We start from the raw sequence: 21,713 nt of genomic DNA, 5'->3' as shown, positions 1-21,713 counted from the left end.
ACCCCAGTTTGAATCCTGAATCAGGAAGATTCTCTGGAGAAGGGAGTGGCTACCCATTCCAGTATTCTTGCCTGGAGAATTCCATGGACAGAGGACCCTGGAGGGCTATAGTCCATTGGGTCACAAAGAATCAGACACAACTGAACGACTAACACTTTCACTTTCTCTGAAAAGGGGGTGCTTGAACCGAGTTCTTTTAGATATATGTCTATGGTCAACCCACTGTGTCCTGAAACCTCCAGAGAACAGTATCCCTGCCACTCAGGAAAGGCATCAGTCAAGTGGAAGATGCTGGGAAATGCTCCAAGTGAGCTCCAATACTCCAGGGAGGTGTCAAGGAGCTCCCTGGACCTAGAGCTCTCAACAGTGAGAGCAGGAAGCAAGGGGTCTTCTGGGCTGTGGCATTTCTGAAGGATGGTGTGACCCTGTTCTCAGAAGCCCCAAGATCCTGTCCATAAGTGATTAGAGGAAGCAGGTCTCTTGTGTCTACCTCCACATGGGGGGATATAAATATAAATGGCACCAGTGTTAGGTGGCAGGGGGCAAAACCATCATTCAACTGCTGATTATGTGGAAATCAAGTGCTATTTTCTAATATGAAAAATTACAGGTTGATAATGTGACCCCAATGGAAACAAAATATAGTGGCTGATCACATCTGTCATTTAAATCCTTGTGTCAGCAGGGAATCCCCATGCTGAGGGTTAAAATATGATGGCTTGAAAGGGGAGACATTAAAGCATAAATATAAGGTATTTGTGTTTTACTTTATGGAAATTCTTGACCATTTAGCTGTTTGGTAATTGCTAGGCACAGCTGAGTAAATATACAGTGAGTTTCAAGTCTTTCAATGTTAAGAGAAAGGAACCATATATATAAGTAAAACTTTTCCTTACAACAACTCTTGACACCGAGGTTTGCCGTTCCTTCTAGCTGTGACTGGAGGTCAGCTAGAGTGTTGTGAAATGTCAGAACTGCCAAGCATTCTCTTTAATTTCTAATTCAGAAATGTTGGCCAAAGTGATGAGAAATAGAACACTAGATCTCACTGAGCACTCTTATTTTTTTGTTCCCTCAACCCCCTGATCTTTCCTCTCTGAGCAGACTGGGCATCTCTACAAATAAATGCATCCACCCCTCCTTTTCTCCCCTCTGGCAGCTGTCTCCAGCCCAGGGCTGTGACTTGGCAGGAGCTATACACATGGGATTGACCCAGGATATACAGAACTAGCAGGCTTGCCAGTTTTGTGCCTCTGGACCTTTGCACACACCGTGCTTTACGACCAGGAGTCAAACCTCACCTTCCACTCTTCTGACCAAGTCTTCCCTCATCCTTCAGATGTCATGTTAAATGTCACTTTCCCAGATAGGCTTTATCTGTCCCAATAGACCAGGCCATATCTCCTGTGATTGGTTCTTTCTCTATACCAGACTTCTTTTGTATAGGTTATCACAAGGAAAAACAAAGCAGTCGTGAGGAGGCCAAGGGATCCAACTGGTATCCAATAAATACGCATACAATGGTTCAACTTCTAGGAGTCACGGTCAAAGTAAACCATAGGGGGCAACTTCCAATTAAAGAAGCTAGGATAGACCTTTGGGCAAACTTATTTTTGTCTTCTTGTTCTGTGAATATGCTCATACTCTAAGGTGACAGAATTTAAAATATTGTATTTTCAACCAAATTCTGCTAGATTATATGCAGCTATAGCTATAGATATATTCTTCTGCCTTTAAGATAATTTCCCGGCATGGATCTATTTCAAATTCCTGGCTCTTCTTCTTTACCTTTGTTCTGAGAATCTGTGTCCTCTTACCAGTTAACTCAGTTCCTCTCCCCTGGTCTTCTTTCTGAATGGCTCTGAACACATATCTTAGACTTTGACATCTGTCCTGTCTCAGCTGGCTTCTGACCTGCCACCATCCTTTCTCTGCTGGTCCTTAAATATAAGTGTTCAGGCCTTACTTTGTATTCTGGGGAAGAGTTAAAATCCCCAGCAAAGAAAAAAAAAAAAAACAAACACCTTATCTTTAGGAGGAATGAACTTTCGAATGTGAACGTGTTAATCGCTCAGTCGTGTCCGACTCTTTGCGACCCTATGGACCATAGTCCGCCAGATTCCTCTGTCCATGTAATTTTTCAGCAAAAAATACTGGAGTCAGATGCCATGCCCTCTTCCAGGGCATCTTCCTGACCCAGGGATTGAACCCACGTCTATTATGTCTCCTGCGTTGGCAGGTGGGTTTTTTGGGAATAAGTAGCTTTATTTCTCTACAATGAGGCAGACACTTTACTTTTGAATTTAATAACCAGAGCTCCAAACCCACCTAGAGCAAGAGAGTCTTGATGATGAGTTCAGAGGATGGCACAGGAAGCTTCAATTCCCTTTGGCCTAAATTGAAAATTAATCTCAATGATGAAGGATGGGCCTGGGTCTGGAGTTTCAAGTTTGATGTCTCCGTCTCTGGGTAAAGACAGATGGTTTGTTCTTAGGATGCCAGCAGATTCATATCCCAGGCCTGCTCCCATTTCCTGATGTCTGTAACTTCAAAAGATGAGAAGCCTCAGCCAGTGTCATCTCTGAAGCAACATATGCTTTCTGAGGGAAATTATGGCAGCTGACATCAGGGACTTTACTGCTACCTCTGAGGACTGGTAGTGTGTATGGAAATGTGCTTACCTTACCCTGTAAGAATTGCTACCCAATGGCTCCTTTGGGCTTTCACAGCTCATTATCACCTCGTTAGACAGGACTGCAGGTCAAACTCTGGCACCAAAAATCCACTACAGGTAGGTCCTTAGTGGCATGACTATTTGTGCTCTCCTTTTCAGAATCCCATTTACATGCTAATTACCTTTTGTGCATCTAAGCACGTTTAAGACACTTACCTGCATATAGTAGTCCCTCTCTCCTTCCTCCTTGAGCTCCACTTCTGTTGCATTACTATACCGCTGAGAAGAAATCATACTCATGGGCCTTTGTAGCCCAGAATGGGAGGCCCTCCTGTTTCAAAACTCAAGAAGCCATGTTCACTCATTTAGTTTCCAGAGTTGAGGAGCGAGGACAGAACTGCCTGCATTCCTCAACATAAAAGAGGGTTTTTTCCCTGCCTGACTCATTTTGCAGGGCAATATGGAAATCGGCTGTCTGACATTCAATACTGGAGATCAAGTGACTTCCGTCTATCCAAATGTGGCTCCAAAGTCCTGAAATTGTTACTGAGGGAACCGTTTAGCCCTGTACAGTGTATTTGTGCACAAGTGTTCTGAAGCACAAAATGCCAAACCATGTGCATTAACCGAGGTTTGCTCCTTTGCAGATTTTACTCTACAGTTTTAATTCAAATGTAATTGACCATGACAATGCTGAAGGCGCTAAAACTCTTCCTTTTTTGGGGATTAACGGCAAAACATTTCACCCATTGGTGGGACGCGCTGCATAGGAAGGGCTTATGCAAACATCCTCCTGAAAATTCACAGATAGAAACATTTCCTGGAAAAGAGTGAAAAATGGAACTCAGAGGACAGGGGCATGAAAATGAAGGCAGATCAAGCACATAGGCCAGCTCTGAGTTGTCTTTGATTTCCACCATATATTTTTATGGCTATTTAATAAGACGGCCCAGCCATGACCAGATGAGCTGCTCTTGTGATGTTGAGGTCTCTCAATTGCCTTGATGCTGCTTCTCCCTGAATGATTTATAGATTACACCCACACTGGGCATTCTACTAGGGACCTCAGCATGGGAGTCAAAAGAAGGATGGCAGATTTGGAATTCTATGAAAACACTTTCAGCATTTCTCCTAAATTGGATCCTTTAAGTCTTTCTCAGAAAATGTAATTGAAATTGGAGTCTATATCTCTAGTTGAATAAGACACGATCTGAGAAACTTATCAAGACCCTGGGAGGACAAATGGTGTCTGGGTGGGTGTTTAAGCAGAGGTGAGAAAGATCTGGTGTTTACATGGGGCCTTGAAGACACCTCATAGAGCATGCAAGTCAGTGCAGCAAAGCCCTTCAGGGCAACCTCTCTGGGAAGCATTTCTTGATCACCACCATCTGCCACCACCACCCACTGCCTCAAATGAAACCTCTCTGCATGCCACCAAAGGGCTCCTCAGATTTCTATCATAACAGCTATGAAGACCAAACTGTACTTGTATATACAAGTGTCTCACCCGCTAGAGGGAGAGCACTTCATTGCCGTAACTGTGTTACCTTTGCCTTTATCTTTCCAGATTTTAGCACTCAGTAGGTGATCAATCGATCCCCTGAGTCAAGACAACCCACTCTAGTATTCTTGCCTGGAGAATCCCATGGACAGAGGAGCCTGCCGGGCTAGGGTCCATAGCATCGCAAAGTCAGACACGACTGAAATGACTAATCTCACAGCACGCACAGATACTTAAGCTGAATTTTTTTTTAAAGACTACTGATATTTTCTATGATTTATTATGTGCCCTTGTTATGTTCTTTCATTAGTTTTAACTTCCTCCCCCATGTTTCCCAGATAGGTTAGTATGGAAGGAAAACCTCACATCTTTAGGAAACAGTTCATCCCTTGATTCTTATGCCAGTAAGCACTACCGTACTTTCATGCCTCCAACTGATGAGGATGATACCATACCTGCTATAGAGAAAGGAAGCTGGGACCTTCCACCTACAGAGCCAGCGACTTTCTTATTTCCAGGGTTATCTGGAGGGGGTTAGGTAATTATTGCCTGCCTTAGAAGGAATGAAAGAACCATGGATCTGGACAGCTACAGAGGGAGAAACAACTGTTATCTCTGGCCGACACCCAGACAGTACTCATGAACAAAATTGCATGGGAGGAACCTTTGAATCTTTGTAAATGGTGTTGAGCAAACCCTGCCTCACAATCTATGTCCTGGAAGGCACTTAAACCTGGAGAACCTTGCACTATTTCCATCTCTAGTTTAAAAGATTAAACTGATTAGGCTAGAGGACTCCAAGTATAGGCAGGTGAGACTGGGAGCCTTGTCGGAGAGCATAGAGTTGGTGGTGTTTGTGGGGTAGGAGACGAACATAGAACAACTCTCATCTTATCCCCCATTTCCTGTTGTTGAAAAGCAACTGGGCATTTCACAGACTGGCACCCAGCACATAGGGCTTCATGGATCATCTAGCCTGAGATCACAGAAAGGCTCAGCCTAGCAGAACACCTGGGAAGGAGGTGAACTCAAGGGGAAAGGGACCTAATATTTCCTGAGCTCTACTATTGCCAAGCACATTACATGCATTATTTTGTTTAATGCCCACAAAATCCTAGAGTCTAGGTATCTTTCTCTCCATTTCACAGAAGAGAAAATTGGCCCATAAACAATTTATGTAAGGTTTAAAAGTCATTAAAGTGGATGAACTGGCTACACTGTCTCATTCCAAAGTCTATGATCCATTTTACTAGGAAAGGAAAAAAGGGAAAATGAAGAAAAGACAATGGACAAAGAAGAGGAGAGAAAGAGAAAAATAAAGGCCGTATGCATGCGTGCATGCTCAGTCACTTCAGCCGTGTTCTACTCTTTGTGACCAAAGACTGTAACGCTCCAGTCCAAGGGATTCTCCAGGTAAGAACACTGAAGAGGGTTGCCACGCCCTCCTCCAGAGGATCTTCCCAATATAGAGACTGAACCTGCATCTCCTGCATCACTGGCAGATTATTTACCACTGAGCCACAGGGGAACTCCCAAAGTGGGTATACACCATGGAAAAAAAAAAAAAAAAGATGAGATATCTCATGAGCCCTGCCCTTGAGTCTGTATTGGAAGGAGATTTCAGGATAAATAACAATGAGTAGATTGACTGGCCTTCTGACTTCCTGCTTTGCCTCAAGCTAGTTCTCTACTATATTTGGTTCTTCATTTCCGTCGGGGGTAATCTGAGTTTTGGTGAGCTTCTGTGCCAATATAATGGATGAGATAGGCAGGACTGTAGAAAAATCACATTCATTTTCAGATTCTTATAATAGATACAGGAGTAGCTGCATAAGGCAGTTCCTTGTAGGAGAATGTGCGCAGTGGTGACGAATGGTAACACTGCTTTATCTCAAGTCAATGAGCACAACACAGAGTGACCTTTGGGAGTGCAGGTCCACTCATGGTCAATGCACACTGTTCAATCTATTCAGCTGGACATGGGTGTCAGGAGGCTGGCTTCTGGTTCTCATAGTCATCCCTGGTTGAGTAAATTCACTTGGGGCAGACACTGAGATCTCATTGTTTATCTTATTTATTGAAACCTCAGTCTCAAATTAATTTTGCTTTTTTATACTTGGACACCTCAGGATCATATTACTCTTTAATCTTAATAATGTTAAAAAAAACCTAAGATCACATATCCAGTTCCATCACTTCATAGCAAACAGAAAGGGTAAAAAGTGGAAGCAGTGACAGATTTTATTTTATTGGGCTCCAAAATCAATGTGGACAGTGACTGCAGCCATGAAATTAAAAGATGCTTGGTCTTTGGAAGGAAAGTTATGGCAAACCTAGATAGTGTATTAAAAAGCAAAGACATCACTCCATCAAAGTGGAGTGTACAGTCAAAGCTATTTTCCAGGAGTCATGATGGGCCTCCTGGATGTGAGAGTTGGACCATAAAGAAGGCTGAGTGCTGAAGAACTGATGCTTTTGAACTGTGGTGCTGGAAAAGACTCTCAAGAGTCCCTTGGACAGGAAGGAGATCAAACCCATCAATCCTAAAGAAAATCAACCCTGAATACTCATTGGAAGGACTGAGCTGAAGCTGAAGCTCCAATACTTCGGTGCAAAGAGTTAACTCACTGGAAAGACTCTGATGCTGGGAAATATTGAAGGCAGGAGAATAGGGTGGCAGAGGATGAGATAGTTAGATAGCATCACTGACTCAGTAGATATGAATTTGAGCAAACTCCAGGAGATAGTGAACAACAGGGAAGCCTAGTGTTCTGCAGTCCATGGGTTTGTAAAGAGTTGGACACTATTTACCAACTAAACAACAGTCCACTTTTTTTTTTTTTTTGGTTTAACTTAGAATTCTTTCATTGCATCTAAGATTGGAAATTTTCTCTTCCATGCATACATTAATAAATATTTACATCTATTTTACTAAATTGTGATTTTTAAAAATTTAAATCCATAAGTTTTATTTTGTAGTGTTGTATAAAGTAGGGATATAATTTATTTCCAATTATTCAATACTAGGTACTTAATTAGAGGAGGCAATGGCAACCCACTCCAGTACTCTTGCCTGGAAAATCCCATGGACCGAGGAGCCTGGTAGGCTGCAGTCCATGAGGTCGCTAAGAGTCGGACACGACTGAGTGACTTCACTTTCACTTTTCACTTTCATGCATTGGAGAAGGAAATGGCAACCCACTCCAGTGTTCTTGCCTGGAGAATCCCAGGGACAGGGGAGCCTGGTGGGCTGCCGTCTATGGGGTCGCACAGAGTAGGACATGACTGAAGCGACTTAGCAGCAGCAGCAGCAGGTACTAAATAATCAATTTTGTTCTTATTGATTTATGACACTTGTTTTAAACTGGGTTTTCTTTTCAGCTCAAAGTTCTTATGTACTATTAAAATAACCTTTTTATTCTGATATTCCGACTCCTTTTATAGAGGGAGAAGCTCTTTTGTAGGAATGCTTTTAATTTATAGGTGGTTTCTACTCGAGTGTCTTTTCTACCAGTCCTCTCTCTTCCTTTGTCTCTCTCTCTGGTCTCTCCCCCTCCAAATCTTTATCTCCTCACTATCTTTGTCTACCTCACTTTGGCTCTTTCCTCTGCCTTCTGAAATAATTTCTCAAACATTTCTTTCAGCATAATTTAATTTTCTGCACCATCAATTTTATTTCTTTTTGACCCCGATGCCAATTTTAAACCTGACACAGCTTTTTTATTTTTGGTTTCATGTCAGTCTTTAACATTTTCAGCTTATGCTATTTTATTTCAGAATTTTGTCTTTTTATTGCACCTGTTCTTTCCCTGTATGTAATTTTCTTGTTTCATGATTCCTCTTTATCTTACCAAGAACACAGGTCAGACATATTTTTTTAAAGACGTGGTCTGTTTTCACAGCAACTATCAAAGATAGGCTTTCCTCTGAATCCTCCACAACTATTATCCCGCAGATTTTTCTTATAGGCCACAGCATTATGTGCAGCAAGACAGTGAAACATTTGGCAGAGAAATAAATCCCCTTGGCTCTTTGCTTGTAGTGTGTTGCTTCTGAAGGTCCCCAGAGAAATACTGCAGGGATCCACTCTGTGTCTAACGTGTCACTAGCCTCCACTTTGGCTGTTCTACTTCTGGAGGCACTCCCAAGGAAGAGGTCAGCCCAAGTCTCCACCCTCATGTGGACAGGAGTCCAGAGTTGACAAACAGCCCCTCTGCCCCTTGGTTTACCCCAGTACAAGCCAGAGTCCTAATCTACTTTCTTTACACAGAGCCTCAACTTCACATCTTCTCGTACACCCATTTTCAGTCTGTGAAGAGGGAACCTTCTTCAATGACTAGTATTCACCAGTGGACCGGGTGTGGACAGTCCTAGATGGCTACATACCCACCCGGATCCTCATGGAAAGTTCCTTTGGGGCATATGACTGGGAAGAGTGTGCCCACCCCTGACCCACATTCTGCCAGCCAGAAATACTGTATTGTGCTGCTACCGCCTAATTCTTCCAGTAGAGAATAAAAATATAGGCCATGGAGAATGTGTGGCGGTCTCTGTTGTTCTTGATTAGTCACTAAGTCATGTCTGACTCCTGCAACCTCATGGACTCTTCTGCCAGGTTCTTCTGTCCATGAGATTTCCCAGGCAGGAATACTGGAGTGGGTTGCCATTTCCTCCTCTAGGGGATCTTCCCAACCCCTGGATCATACCCATGTCTCTTGCATTGCAAGTAGATTCTTTACCTCTGAGCCACCAGGAAAGCCCATCATGATGCCTTTAACACTGTTTTTGCGCTCCTCCTACAGTTCTCGCTGCTCCCCACCTCATCTAATGTAGTCAATCTGGGAAAATTATACTTCCCAAGGTGTCTCATCCCACCGTCTCTAATTTTTAGCAACACTGTATAGTGAGGGCTTGTAGAAAGCCAGCAACAGGAGAGAGATAGGAATTAGAAGTGAATGGTACGATTTTCGCTTGAAGGAGCACTTGTTTTCATCCTTGCAAGGTCAAATGCTAGTGTGCGTAAAAATCACCAGGGAATGTAGTTAAAATGAAGATTCTAATTTGGTAGATCTGGGATGGAGTGTGTGATTTCCTGTTTCTAATAAGCTCCCAGATGATGCCAATGATGTTGATTCATGGACCACATTTTGAGGTGCAAGACTGTGAGTTCCTTGAGGCAGGGATCATATTGTGTGAACTTAGCTCAGTGCCAGGATTATAACAGACACTTTCCAAGTATTTCTTCTACTGAATTGAAATGAAGCATTCTGGATTCAAAAGGCAGAGCACACATAAAAGATAAAATGTGTTTTTTTTTTTTTTATCTGGTTGTGTTGGTCACATAGTTATGCCTCTTGGTCTTAAAAGTTGACTCTTAGACACTTTTGAATCCCTAATCCATAAATGGCCATGAGTATTGGAAAGTCTGATGGAGATACACTTAATTGCTTTAGTCACAAAACCAGTTTTTCTTTCGTGTATATTTGAGTCCTCTATGGCTCAATGTCCCCCTTTCCCCTGGGCTGGAGGTCACCCTACTGAGCAAAAGTATGTTCACCAAACGCACATGACCAGCAGATGTGTTCACACAGACATGTGTGAAGCATTGTCACCATCCCATCACCACTCTCACCATCCCTCCAACAAATGGTTAGATGAGTCCATTACATAGTGACATTCACATAACACTAGTTCTGGTGGAGTTTATATCAGTCTAGATCCGTTCAGGTGATAGAAATCATACTAGTAATTTTAACAGAAAGTATTTGATATATGGAATTGTAAACAGAGTATAAAATTGTTCCCTAGGTATCATGGGGGTAGCAAGTGCAGGAAGCACCCCACCCCCCCCCGCCCCAGAGCTGGGGAACAGAGGGAAGAGGCTGAATTTATTAAAAATGAGATGCTTCAGAGGAAGGGCCCTGAGAACTGAAACTCAGTCCCCCAGAGCTGGTGTCTGAGCTTGAGTGAAAGGATGCATGAGCTTGGGCCCAAACTTTTAAGGAGGTGCTGGCATCTCGGAGAGACATGTCAGAAAGTTGGCTCTGCAAGGGCTGGGGTAATTGCAAACTGGCTTCAGCAGCTGCTACAGGAAGGAAGTGCCTCTGCCAGGGTGAAGAGGTGCTGCTGGGGAGACCAAAAGGAGACAGACAGGACAGGAAGGAGCATGTCGGCCTCTCCCTCCTCCTGCCCTGTTTCTCCCCCGAGTGTCTCCTGTTTGAAGACCCCAACAAGGAGCATCTAGTCAGACAGAAATGTGGTTCAGAGGCCCAGCTGCAACATCCCAGAGCTAAGTATGGAAAGACGGGTCTAGAGCGACCAAAAACGGCCAATAGCTTAATAGCTGATACACACATTGCAGGGGTGGGCCAGTTGTGTATGTAAATAGATTTCAGGGAAATCGGATCAGCGCTAGTGGTAAAGAGCCCAGCTGCCAATTCAGGAGACAGAGAGATGCTGGTTTGATCCCTGGGACAGGAAGATCTCCAGGAGGAGGGCATGGCAACCCACTCCAGCCTGGAGAAGTTCATGAACAAGAGAAACCTGGCAAGTACAGTCCATAGAGTCGCAAGCAGTTGGACACCACTGAAGCACTTAGCATGCATGCACAGAAGTCAAAGGAAAATTGGAGTCTCCTGCTCCCTAAACCATGACTCCCTATGGCTTTCCATCTATTGAACAAAGCTTTTTACCGTGTTAGTCGCTCAGTCATGTTCAACTCTTTGTGACCATGGATTGTAGCCCTCCAGGCTCATCTGTCCATGGGATTCTCCAGGCAAAAATCCTAGAGTGGGTTACCATTTCCTTCTCCAAAGTCTTAGTCGCTCAGTCGTCTCTGACTCTTTGCAATAACACCGGAGTCACTGGAGGGAAAATGGAGGCTCTGACTCAGAAATGTTCTCATTTTCCATCAAAAGTGAAGGGGGAGCTGGAAGTTCTTTTGGTTCAGGGAGGAAGGAATGAGAGGAGACTGATGAAAGAAATCAAGTAATCTGATATAAGAATCTTGGTTGCTAAAGCTGTAGGAGAAAAAGATGAAAGAATGACAGAAACCCCAAGGGTGAAGGAGGAGCTATATTTGGAATTCTTAGAGAGAATTCCCCTCAACAAAGGGCCTGAAAATGACACGGGAGCAGCCACATGGTGTGTTTAGGAAGAGGGAAGACCAGAGATAGCACCCCTGCTCTCTTCCTGGCAGTATGGAAGAAATCCAAAGTTCTGTGTGCTTCCAGGATACAGGAGGAGGTGGTGAGGAATTAAGATCGTGGGCTTCCCTTGGACTCAATGTAAGCAAAAAGAAAAAAAAAAAAAAGAGTTCCTGTGGCAGTAGATATCTAGTAGTTAGAAGATTTGACCTAAATACAAGGATTTGAAGGGCTAGGAGGAACCACTGAAGTTAAGTTAGCGCAGAGTCACCAGAGAACTATGATTAAAAAAAAAAAAAGTAGGTCATGGATTTTACCAGCCCTGAATGTGAGCAGCTGGTGCTTGTCAGATGCAAAGTGTCTGGGCAGGGAAATGACCATCACTACAGAGGGCTCATGAGTCCAGAGCATGGCACGAGCACCCTTGTGTAGGGCGGTAGGCCTTTCCCAAACTCCCTGAGGACCTAAAGAAATCTTCAGCAAAATAAAAACCAATCCCAGTCAGGAGGCTGAACTTTGAATTTGATGAAACATTTATGAATTCATCAAAACAATATCAAGCTAACGTGAAAGTTATTTTTAAATGGAAGAGAATGAAATTACTTTAGATAATAAGATTTGTCACCATCTCTGCCCTCTCCTACTCTCTCCCTCTCTCTCTCTCACACACACACACAAAATTCATCTAGGATATGAGGGATTAGGAATACAATAAGAGGCACAGAATAATCATTTTAAAAGCTTTCTCTCTCTTTTTTTTTTTTTTACACTTGAGCGTAGCCTGCAATTGTGAAACCTTCACTACACAGTCAATCAGATGCCTCCATCACTTGACTTCTCTAAACCTTCATTATAATAGTGAGTAGGTGACACTCTAGGAGGAGGAAACAACACTATTCTCCCAGAAATGTCCTTAGAAAAGTGTACTACAGACCACCCTTTGGGAGATGGGGATCATGTTTAATGTTAATACCTACCATTCACTAAATATATGCAACTGACTGTGGCATTGCTTACCCATAATGTTCATGAGTCCTCAGTGAGGCGAGCTAGTGCTCTGTCTGCATTACAGGTGAGAAAACAGTCTCAGCACGGCTGATTCTTAGTCAAGATCATACATCTAAGAAGCAGTAAAACTGGTATTCAAGTCCACATCTGTTTGATCTCAAACCCACTACATAAATCGATATAAAACCAAGTGCTAAATAGAATAACCACAAATTACCAACAAACTAACAAAAGCAGACTATGAGCACTCTGTGATTAGAGCCCAAAACCCCTCCGTCCTTAAAACAAAGGAAACAGTTGAGAAATAAAACAGTGCAGAGCTATGAACAGAAGCATTTACCACTACATTCTGGGTCATCTGCAGACAGATTATTTGCATTTTATTTTATCTATCCAATTGTTCTCGCACAATTGTCAAGTATTATCTCTAGATCTAAATTAATTAAAGTTGGCCAAAGGGGACAAAGACCAGGAAACATATTTTGTAAGAACATATTAGATGCTGTTATCGCAGTGCAGCTCTCAATCATTGCAGAAGTCGCAGAGGGCACCACTGAGCTAATTTTTACTGTGTGTTTTTCTTCAGTAGTTCACATGCATGTTATCTCTGGCATCTCACGTTATTTCAGTTCCTGCATTCTAAAACTGGCACGTATATAACTACACAGTTGTCCAGCTCTCTCCTTTCCTTACATGGTGATATTTTAGGTAGCCAAGGTGGTATTCACTATTTTTAAGTTGTTGCCTTTTATTCACTCTCCATAGCATCTTGACACCTGAATCCCCACCCTGTTAAATGATTCAGGCAAAAACCAAATGCAGTTGACTGATAATCAAATGTAGTGGTTTCCTTTCAATTCTATCCTATTTGGCTTATTTGCAAAAGTTGATGTTAGTGTAACCCCCTCATCATTTATAGAAATCTCTCTTTCCTTCCTAAATTTCTATGATGTCACTGTCTCCTGCTTCTCACACTGCCAACAGCTCCTTATCTTTTTTGTCAAATCTTCTTCCTTTCACTTTCTCTAAAGTGATTTGCAATGTCTGTCTCTACCGACCTAAAACCAAACTTGTAAATACCAATCTTTCCCAACTCTGAACCAATGGAATCTCTTTCTAATCACTGACTGAACATCTGCATCTGGATATATTACAGGTAAGTCGGCATTAATATATTCAAAGTCTGCTCCGTTTGCCACCAGCTCAAATCTGATGTTTGTCCCTCAACCAGTTTTGTTTTATCAGTCTTGTTAGCCAGCTAAAGACCTCACACCAGACAATCTAAGTGCTGCTTTGGGCCACTCCCTGGCTGCTTGTACTTACTGTCCACTCACCACTAAGGCTAGCAAATCCACCTTCAATGCCTCTTCCCTGGGCCAGGTAAGAATCACCTCTCAACTGTGCTGCCTCGACTGTTTACAACCGTGTCTCTGCCTCTCATCTCTGCCCCCTAAAATGCCCTCCAAAGTACTGACAAGACTGTCATTATAAAACACAAATACTTCATAAGACTCAAAAAACATTTTTGGTTCTGGGAAATGGATAGTTTCCTGCTACCTCATTTTTTTTGTGGTAAATCCATGTGGCACGGGCTATTTTTAATATACTGGCTTCAGGCCACTTTTACAAATGCACTTTTCTTCTCCTCAAAACCCTCCTTTCTCCATATACTATAATTCTCCTTGTTGCCTATAACACACTGTGTAATTTCAAAACTCCAGACTTTTCTCATTTTGCTTCCTTTATTATTCAACATTGTTAAGACCCATTTCAAATGTCAGTTACTTTCTGCTACGCCCCAGGATCCTGGAACAAAATCGATTGCTCACCTTTTCTCTTTATGAATGTGTATAATGTCAGCATGTTGCACAAGCACAAATTGTCGTATGTAATTTTTTTTCAAAAAGTCTTCACTTTTGACTTTTGTAGCCTAATATTTATTAGGCCCCATAACTGACTGCTTCACTCTTAGATCATAATAATTTTTCCTGTTTCTTTACTTTGCAAGCATAGCCTCAATTGAGAAGTTAGAATGTCAAGTGCCAAAAACAATAATCTCCAAAAATAACCCTGGCTACTTGGGAGTGGCAGAAGATGCCATGCTTCTTCTCATTTTATCAGTTATTTGAGAGAGGCAGAAAAAAAAAACAGGGCAGAGATGTTCCCTTCTAGAGCTTACCCGTTCACGAGATGTCTTGGTGGTCTTCAGCCTTGGCCACTGTTGATGGTGACCGTCTTGGGTATGTTTACAGAAATTTGGAGACTCCCCTGCTAAGGCATGTTGCATACAATTTCCGACACTCCTCCAGCTACCACAGAGTCCTGTTTTTAGCGGCCCACATTCACCCTCACTGGAGTTCCCACCATCTTTTACACAGTGTTCTGGGGTAACCCACACAATAACTCGAGGCTGGCGCTCTCTCCTGCAGAGTATGCGTCTGGTTCCCAGAAAACGCTCATCCCTGTTTCAACTGCCAACAGAGGGGAATTAAGTTGCTCCCAGAAGTAGCAGCAACTTGCCTTCTTCTTCTCTATAAGTAGGGCAGTGTGCCAGCTTATGGTGCCTGCCCTCTGTATACCCTCTCAGAATTCGATCCCCTTTCCAGGCTCCCACACATTTCAAATCCTTGTGAGGTTCCTGTGAAATCCCTGTCTCTAGTATTGAAGTGAAGGAAGTAGAATCCTCATCCATCTATGCATTCTCCCACCCACCCTGGTGGGAACCAGGTAAATCAGCACCACATCAGTTCTCGCCAAAGAAATTTTATCATAAACTGTTATTTCCAGGTCCATTCTTTCCATCTTTTAGAGCTTCGGTTTAAGATTCACTGTTCAAGGTGACCATGAGTCAGTTACCAGTCCCTTATTACATAATCTGGCCTTTTAATCTGGTATAATTCACTTTACAAGAAACATCTTTAGTGCTTTGGTTTCTTGGTTAAGACTTTAATTTCTATATTCTATTACACATGAATTCACATACATGCATATAAAATAGTTGGGAGTATGAAAATGCTTATTCTAAGTAATCTTAAATTTGGGTCAACCTCACTTCCTAGGATTGATGAGAAATCCAATATCAACTAACCATTTATGGCACGAGAATTATGTGGATTTTTGCCCCTGTTCTATGGAAGTTTAAAACTTTGGAAATGGCATTCAGTAAGGAGGAGTGAGTTCCTGATAAACTGATCCACCCCAAAATGATAACTATAAAAGCTGAATTAACTTAAAATCAAAACAAGAAAACAAAGCCCCAAGGTATCTATCTATTTGAGGGCTCTAGACACTAAATAAAAGCAGATACTATTTACAGGGGAGTCAAAATTTAAGACAGTATCTAACAGGAGGTGAGTTGCTCCTGCATTTTTTTTCCTATGCTTCCTTTTGCTTTCTTTCTGTCTTTTCCTTTTCTTTATTTCTCTCTTTCTATTTTTTAAGTTCTTTCCCTATTTTTCTTTGTTTCCTTCCCTCTTTTCCACTTCTCCCTCCGTCCTCCCTTCTCTACCTCCCTTCTTCTCTCTTAATTTTTACTTCAAGGGGTAGCCATAGTTGCAATTATCACAATTGCTCCAGGCAGCTAAAAGTTTGGTAGAAAATCCACTAGTTTTCTTATTCAGTGGAGAAAACTTTGGTACTACAAGGTCAAGCAAAATAGATAAATAAAGGGAAACAAAAATGAAAGCAGAAGAGAGTATAGTTATGGAATTCTTAATTCTATACATAAACTCTGTTAAAGTCTGTGACTGACTTCTAAACCATGTATATGAAAATCAAACTGAAAACAATTTGCACTTTAGCCCAAAGAACAGAATTGGTATTTGGGCTATTCAACATAGATGATCAGTTGGATTTAAATCTAACAAGTAATTGCCTGCTTAAAAAACTCAACAACCTCTGGGGAAACAAAAGAGAATCCAGAACCCTACCAACACAACATTCAGAATGTCCCAGACACAATCCAAAGTTAGTTAGCATATAACAAAGAAGAAGAAAGACTTGTAGCAGATACAGATGTATCTGTATCATGAGATGATACAGATACTAGACATATTAGATAAGTTCATTAAAATGTCTCTTTTAAGTATGCATACTGAAATAAAATACACAGACAAACACTTGAAAGGATAGTAAATGAAACAGATAATAAAATAAATTTTAAAAATGGACATTTAAGACTGGTAAAATATAACACCTGAAATGAATTTTTCCACAGATGGGTTTAGTAAGTGTAGCAATGAAAAGGAAGGAATCAGTGAATACAAAGATGGATAGATATAAATCATACAATCTAAAGACAAGAAGAAAAAGTATCAAAGATAATCTAAATAGAACCTGGGAATCCTGAGGAAAATTTCAATGGGTCTAGAAGATAGGGAGAGAGAAGAGGGAGAAAAATATTTAAAAATGAAAGGAAAAACTTCTCAAATTTGTTCAAAAACAAGTATATAGATTCAGGCAGCCCAGTGAACATGATATATTTGAGGAGAACCACACCTAGGCACATCATAATCAAATTGTTAAGAATCAATATAAAGAGAAAAAGTTTAAAAGCAACCAGTGAATATCAACACTTTACATACAGGGAAATAAAAATGCGAATGACTACAAACTTCTAATTAGAGACAAGGAAGGTCAAAAGACTGTAGAACAACATTTTTCAAAGACTAAGAAAAAAGATATCTGTCAACCCAAAATGCTATAAGCAGCAGATATCTTATTAAAGGAAGGGAAAATCAAAATACTTCTAGATAAAGGAAAAATAGAGTAATTCATTGTCACCAGATTTTGTAGCACAAGAAATGTTCAAAGGGAGTTTTGCAGCATGAAGAGAAATGCTATCAGAGGGAAACTAGATTCTTCAAGAATAAATGAAAAGCATTTGAATATAAAAGATTGTTTTTCTCTCTTAGCTTCTTTACAAATACATATGCTACAAAAAACATGCAAAATTATAAATTATCTTACTTACATAAGTAGATACCATATATATGACAACTATTACAGGAAGGAGATGAAAAGATTAAAGCACCTACACGGTTGCAGAGCTTCTTCTATATTTTACAAGAAAAGTGTCAGTCGCTTAGTCATGTCCAACTCTTTGCCACTCCATAGACTATAGCCCACCAGCCTCCTCTGTCCATGGAATTCTCCAGGCAGGGGGACTGGAATGAGTTGCCATTACCTTCTATAGGGGATCTTCCTGACTGACCCAGGGACTGAACCCAGGTCTCCTGCACTGCAGGCGTATTCTTTCCTGCTGAGCCACCAGGGAAGCCTGTTGTAGTACTATGTAAATTCAAGGTAGAATTTGAAAAATTAAGAATGTATGTTGTGATAGCCATAGAAACCACTAAAAAATAATGTACAAAGGTATTGTAGTCACCTGTTAAAATGAGAAATCTGCAAGACGACCAGCAAAGGGGCCCATCCCTCCCTTCCTAATTCCACCCAGGTTCAACTTAAGTAAACTTTCCCTTTCAATGAATGCATGCAGGAAGTTTATTATTAAAACAAAATGTGCTCTGAGAGGGGTGGCCAGGTTCAGATAATTGTTTCTATCTCAAGATTTGATGGTGCTGTCCCTGCTGCTTAGTGTACAGCTTCATTGTGACCCTTTCTGTAATCTGTCAGACACTGCTCACTGCTAGTCAGAAGAGTTAGAAGAAAAGGTAGTAAATTATAGATTAGATGCCCCTAAGTCCCTTGGACTGAGAGATCCAACCAGTTCATCCTAAAGGAGATCAGTCCTGAGTGTTCATTGGGAGGACTGATGTTGAAGCTGAAACTCCAATACTTTGGCCACCTGATGCGAAGAGCTGACTCATTTGAAAAGACCCTGATGTTGGGAAAGATTGAGAACAGGAGGAGAAAGGGACAACAGGGAATGAGATGGTTGGATGGCATCACCAATTCGATGGACATGGGTTTGGGTGAACTCCGGGAGTTGGTGATGGACAGGGAGGCCTGGCATGCTGCAATTCATGGGGTCGCAGAGTCGGACATGACTGAGTGACTGAACTGAACTGAACTGAACTGAGAGGAGGAAATGGCAACTCACTCACTCCAGTATACCTGCCAGGAAAATCCCATGGACAGAGGAGCCTGGTGGGCTACAGTCCATGGGGTCACAAAGAGTTGGACATGACTGAGCACATATAGATTAGATGCTGTGAAATACATGTAGGATATAAAAGCTAAGCTGTCCTGTCATAGAGTGAAGGGAATGCTCTGAGGGCTGTTCTACTATGATTGTATTTCTTATATGTTGTAAATTTAAAAGTATATATTTACTTTATTGTTTTTGTAATGCTTATTTTTTTTTTTTTGCAGTAAGTCTTTCAGCAAAAGAAAACAAAATAATTTAAGAGCACATTTCATTTTTAAAAAGGACTGAAATTCCATTTTTTACAAAAGTTGATGACTTAATTTTTATCAAGATTTACTTTATAATATTGGCCTGTAGAACTTTTTCTTGCTGCATGGAAACAAAAAGTCAAAAATTGCTAGAGAAGTGGTGTTGGAATCTGCTATTAAACTTAGTGCTTTGACTGGACTGAACTGTCCGATGCTGCTGCTGCTGCTAAGTCGCTTCAATCGTGTCCGACTCTGTGCGACCCCATAGACGGCAGCCCACCAGTCTCCTCCATCCATGGGATTTTCCAGGCAAGAGTACTGGAGTGGGGTGCCATTGCCTTTTCCGATACTGTCTAGGACATCCAATGTAGAATTGAATAAAAGTGATGAGGTTTCTGTTTCATTCTTCTTTAAGATATGAAGAAAACTCAATATTTCAAAAATGAATATGATGATTACTATACAAATTTTAGAAGTACTCATCTTAGTTTGCTATTTAATTTTTAAACATAAATGGGTATAGAATTCACCAAATGCTTTCTCTACATATGTCACAGTGATCACGTTTTTTTCTCCTTTCTTTTTGTATATATGTCCATAACATTTTTTATTTTCAAATGCTAGATCAGTATTACAGATCCAGAGAAATCTTAACAGGTCACTTTAGATTATCTTTTTAATACACCATTGAATTTGACTCACTAATATTATGTTTAGGATTTTTTGCATCGGACTATGGTATAGGTATCCAACATAATAAAACCAATGTCTATTAATATAGAGATATTTTAAATGATATTATAAAAGCCTCTTGATGAAAGTGAAAGAGGAGAGTGAAAAAGTTGACTTAAAGCTCAACATTCAGAAAACTGAGATCATGGCATCTGGTCCCCTCACTTCATGGCAAATAGATGGGGAAACAGTGGAAACAGTGGCTGACTTTATTTTTATGGGCTCAAAATCACTGCAGATGGTGATTGCAGCCATGAAATTAAGAGACGCTTACTCTTTGGAAGGAAAGTTATGACCAACCTAGACAGCATATTCAAAAACAGAGACATTACTTTGCCAACAAAGGTCCATGGTTTTTCCAGTAGTCATGTATGGATGTGAGAGTTGGACTATAAAGAAAGCTGAGCGCCAAAGAATTGACGTTTTTGAAACTGAGGTGTTGGAGAAGACTCTTGAGAGTCCCTTGGACTGAAAGGAGATCCAACTAGTCCATCCTAAAGGAGATCAGTCCTCGGTGTTCATTCGAAGGACTGGTGTTGAAGATGAAACTCCAGTACTTTGGCCACCTGATGCGAAGAGCTGACTCATTTGGAAAAGACCCTGATGCCGTGAAAGATTTAGGGCAGGAGGAGAAGGGGATGACAGAGGATGAGATGGTTGGATGGCATCACCGACTCAATGGATATGAGTTTGGGTAGACTCTGGGAGTTGGTGATGGACAGGGAAGCCTAGCAGGCTGTGGTTCATGGGGTTGCAAAGAGTTGGACACGACTGAGTGACTGAACTGAATTGAACTGAACTGAATTTACCATTTAGCTACCCTCTCTTTCAAAACTGTCTCATTAATAGTGATAAATTATATAGCACATAATAAAATGCCATAGCATAATATAAGAAGAGCACAGTCACAGGACTCAAAGGCATAGCAAAGTTCTGAGAAGGATAGGGAAAATATTGGTTGAGGATAAAATGTCAAAAATATTTTGGCATCATCAATAAAATAGAATAAGACATGTCCTCAGTGAAACAAGAGTAGAAAACCTTAAGCCACTGAAAGATAGAGATGGAAATTCAATAGAACGCAATAAGAAATGAAGAAGATGAGCTTTACAGAGAGGGACGATCACAGAAGGACTTAAAGGCATCTAAACAACAAAAAACAGAATTAAAATTGATGTTAGAGCATAAAAAAGAGCAGATCTGAAATGGTCAAACACAAAATCAGTAAGACTTTCAGTTCAAATGGCAATTTAAAACCACACCTTTAACTTGCTCCTCTAACAACTCCACTGAAACAAATAATGAAATATAAATTGGCAAAAACACGTATCACCACTTTAATCTAAGGAGACAAGGCACCCAAAGGCAAAAGAAAAACTCAAAGACTGTGAATTACAGCATAAAAGCTCTGGATAAAATAAAGGGGCAACAGTCTCCTACAGAGCTGCCTACACTTAGGAGTGTGAGGACAGCCTCTAACAAATCCCCAATATCAAGTTCAGATTTCAAGAAGCAGGACCTGAAGGCAACCTTTGGCCACTGCAAATCTGGCTCCGTGCAAACGCAGTCCCACGAAGGTGGCAACCAGCGTGGCAGAACTGCCTGTGAACAATGTCTAAAAAAGGGAGAAGATCCTCTTCTAACTGGCTCCAAGGGAGGGAAAAGTGAAAGTAAAGTTGGTCAGTCATGTCCGACTCTTTGCGACTCCATGGACTGTAGCCTACCAAGCTCCTCCCTCCATGGGATTCTCCAGGCAAGAGTACTGGAGTGGGTTGCCATTTCCTTCTCCAGGGGATCTTCCTGACCCAGGGATCAAACCCCGGGTCTCCCGCATTCCAGGAAGATGCTCTAACCTCTGAGCCACCAGGGAAGCCCAAGGGAGGGAGGACCTTCTTAAAAATCCATATGCTTATCAGATATCTTTAAGCTACTATCAAAAACAAAGATAAAAACATGAGAGAGAAACAGAGACAGAGACAGAGAAGATTAAAAAAAAAGAAAAAGAAAGCGAGAGAAAAGAGCCTCTGTACCTTCAGAACATGCAAGTACATTCTCCTTTTGTGCTTGGACCACCGTGCATTCATGCACAAAATAAAAGTCAGCAAATCCAAACAGATTCTTCTCACTCATCCAGCTCTAGAAATTGGAACAGTGCTCTTCATGGTCTCTAAACATGTCCATCTTGATTCCAATACTAAACAAACATGAAGCTCCCACTTTAATGAGAGCAAACTATATATATATATATGTATGTATATCTGTGTGTATGTGTGTGTGTGTGATTTAAAAAAAAACT

The sequence above is a fragment of the Bos taurus genome, chromosome 28, assembly GCF_002263795.3.
Source record: "Bos taurus isolate L1 Dominette 01449 registration number 42190680 breed Hereford chromosome 28, ARS-UCD2.0, whole genome shotgun sequence".
Lineage (NCBI taxonomy): Eukaryota > Metazoa > Chordata > Mammalia > Artiodactyla > Bovidae > Bos > Bos taurus.
The sequence above is the reverse complement of the archived record's forward strand: the minus strand, read 5'-3'. Positions refer to the sequence as shown.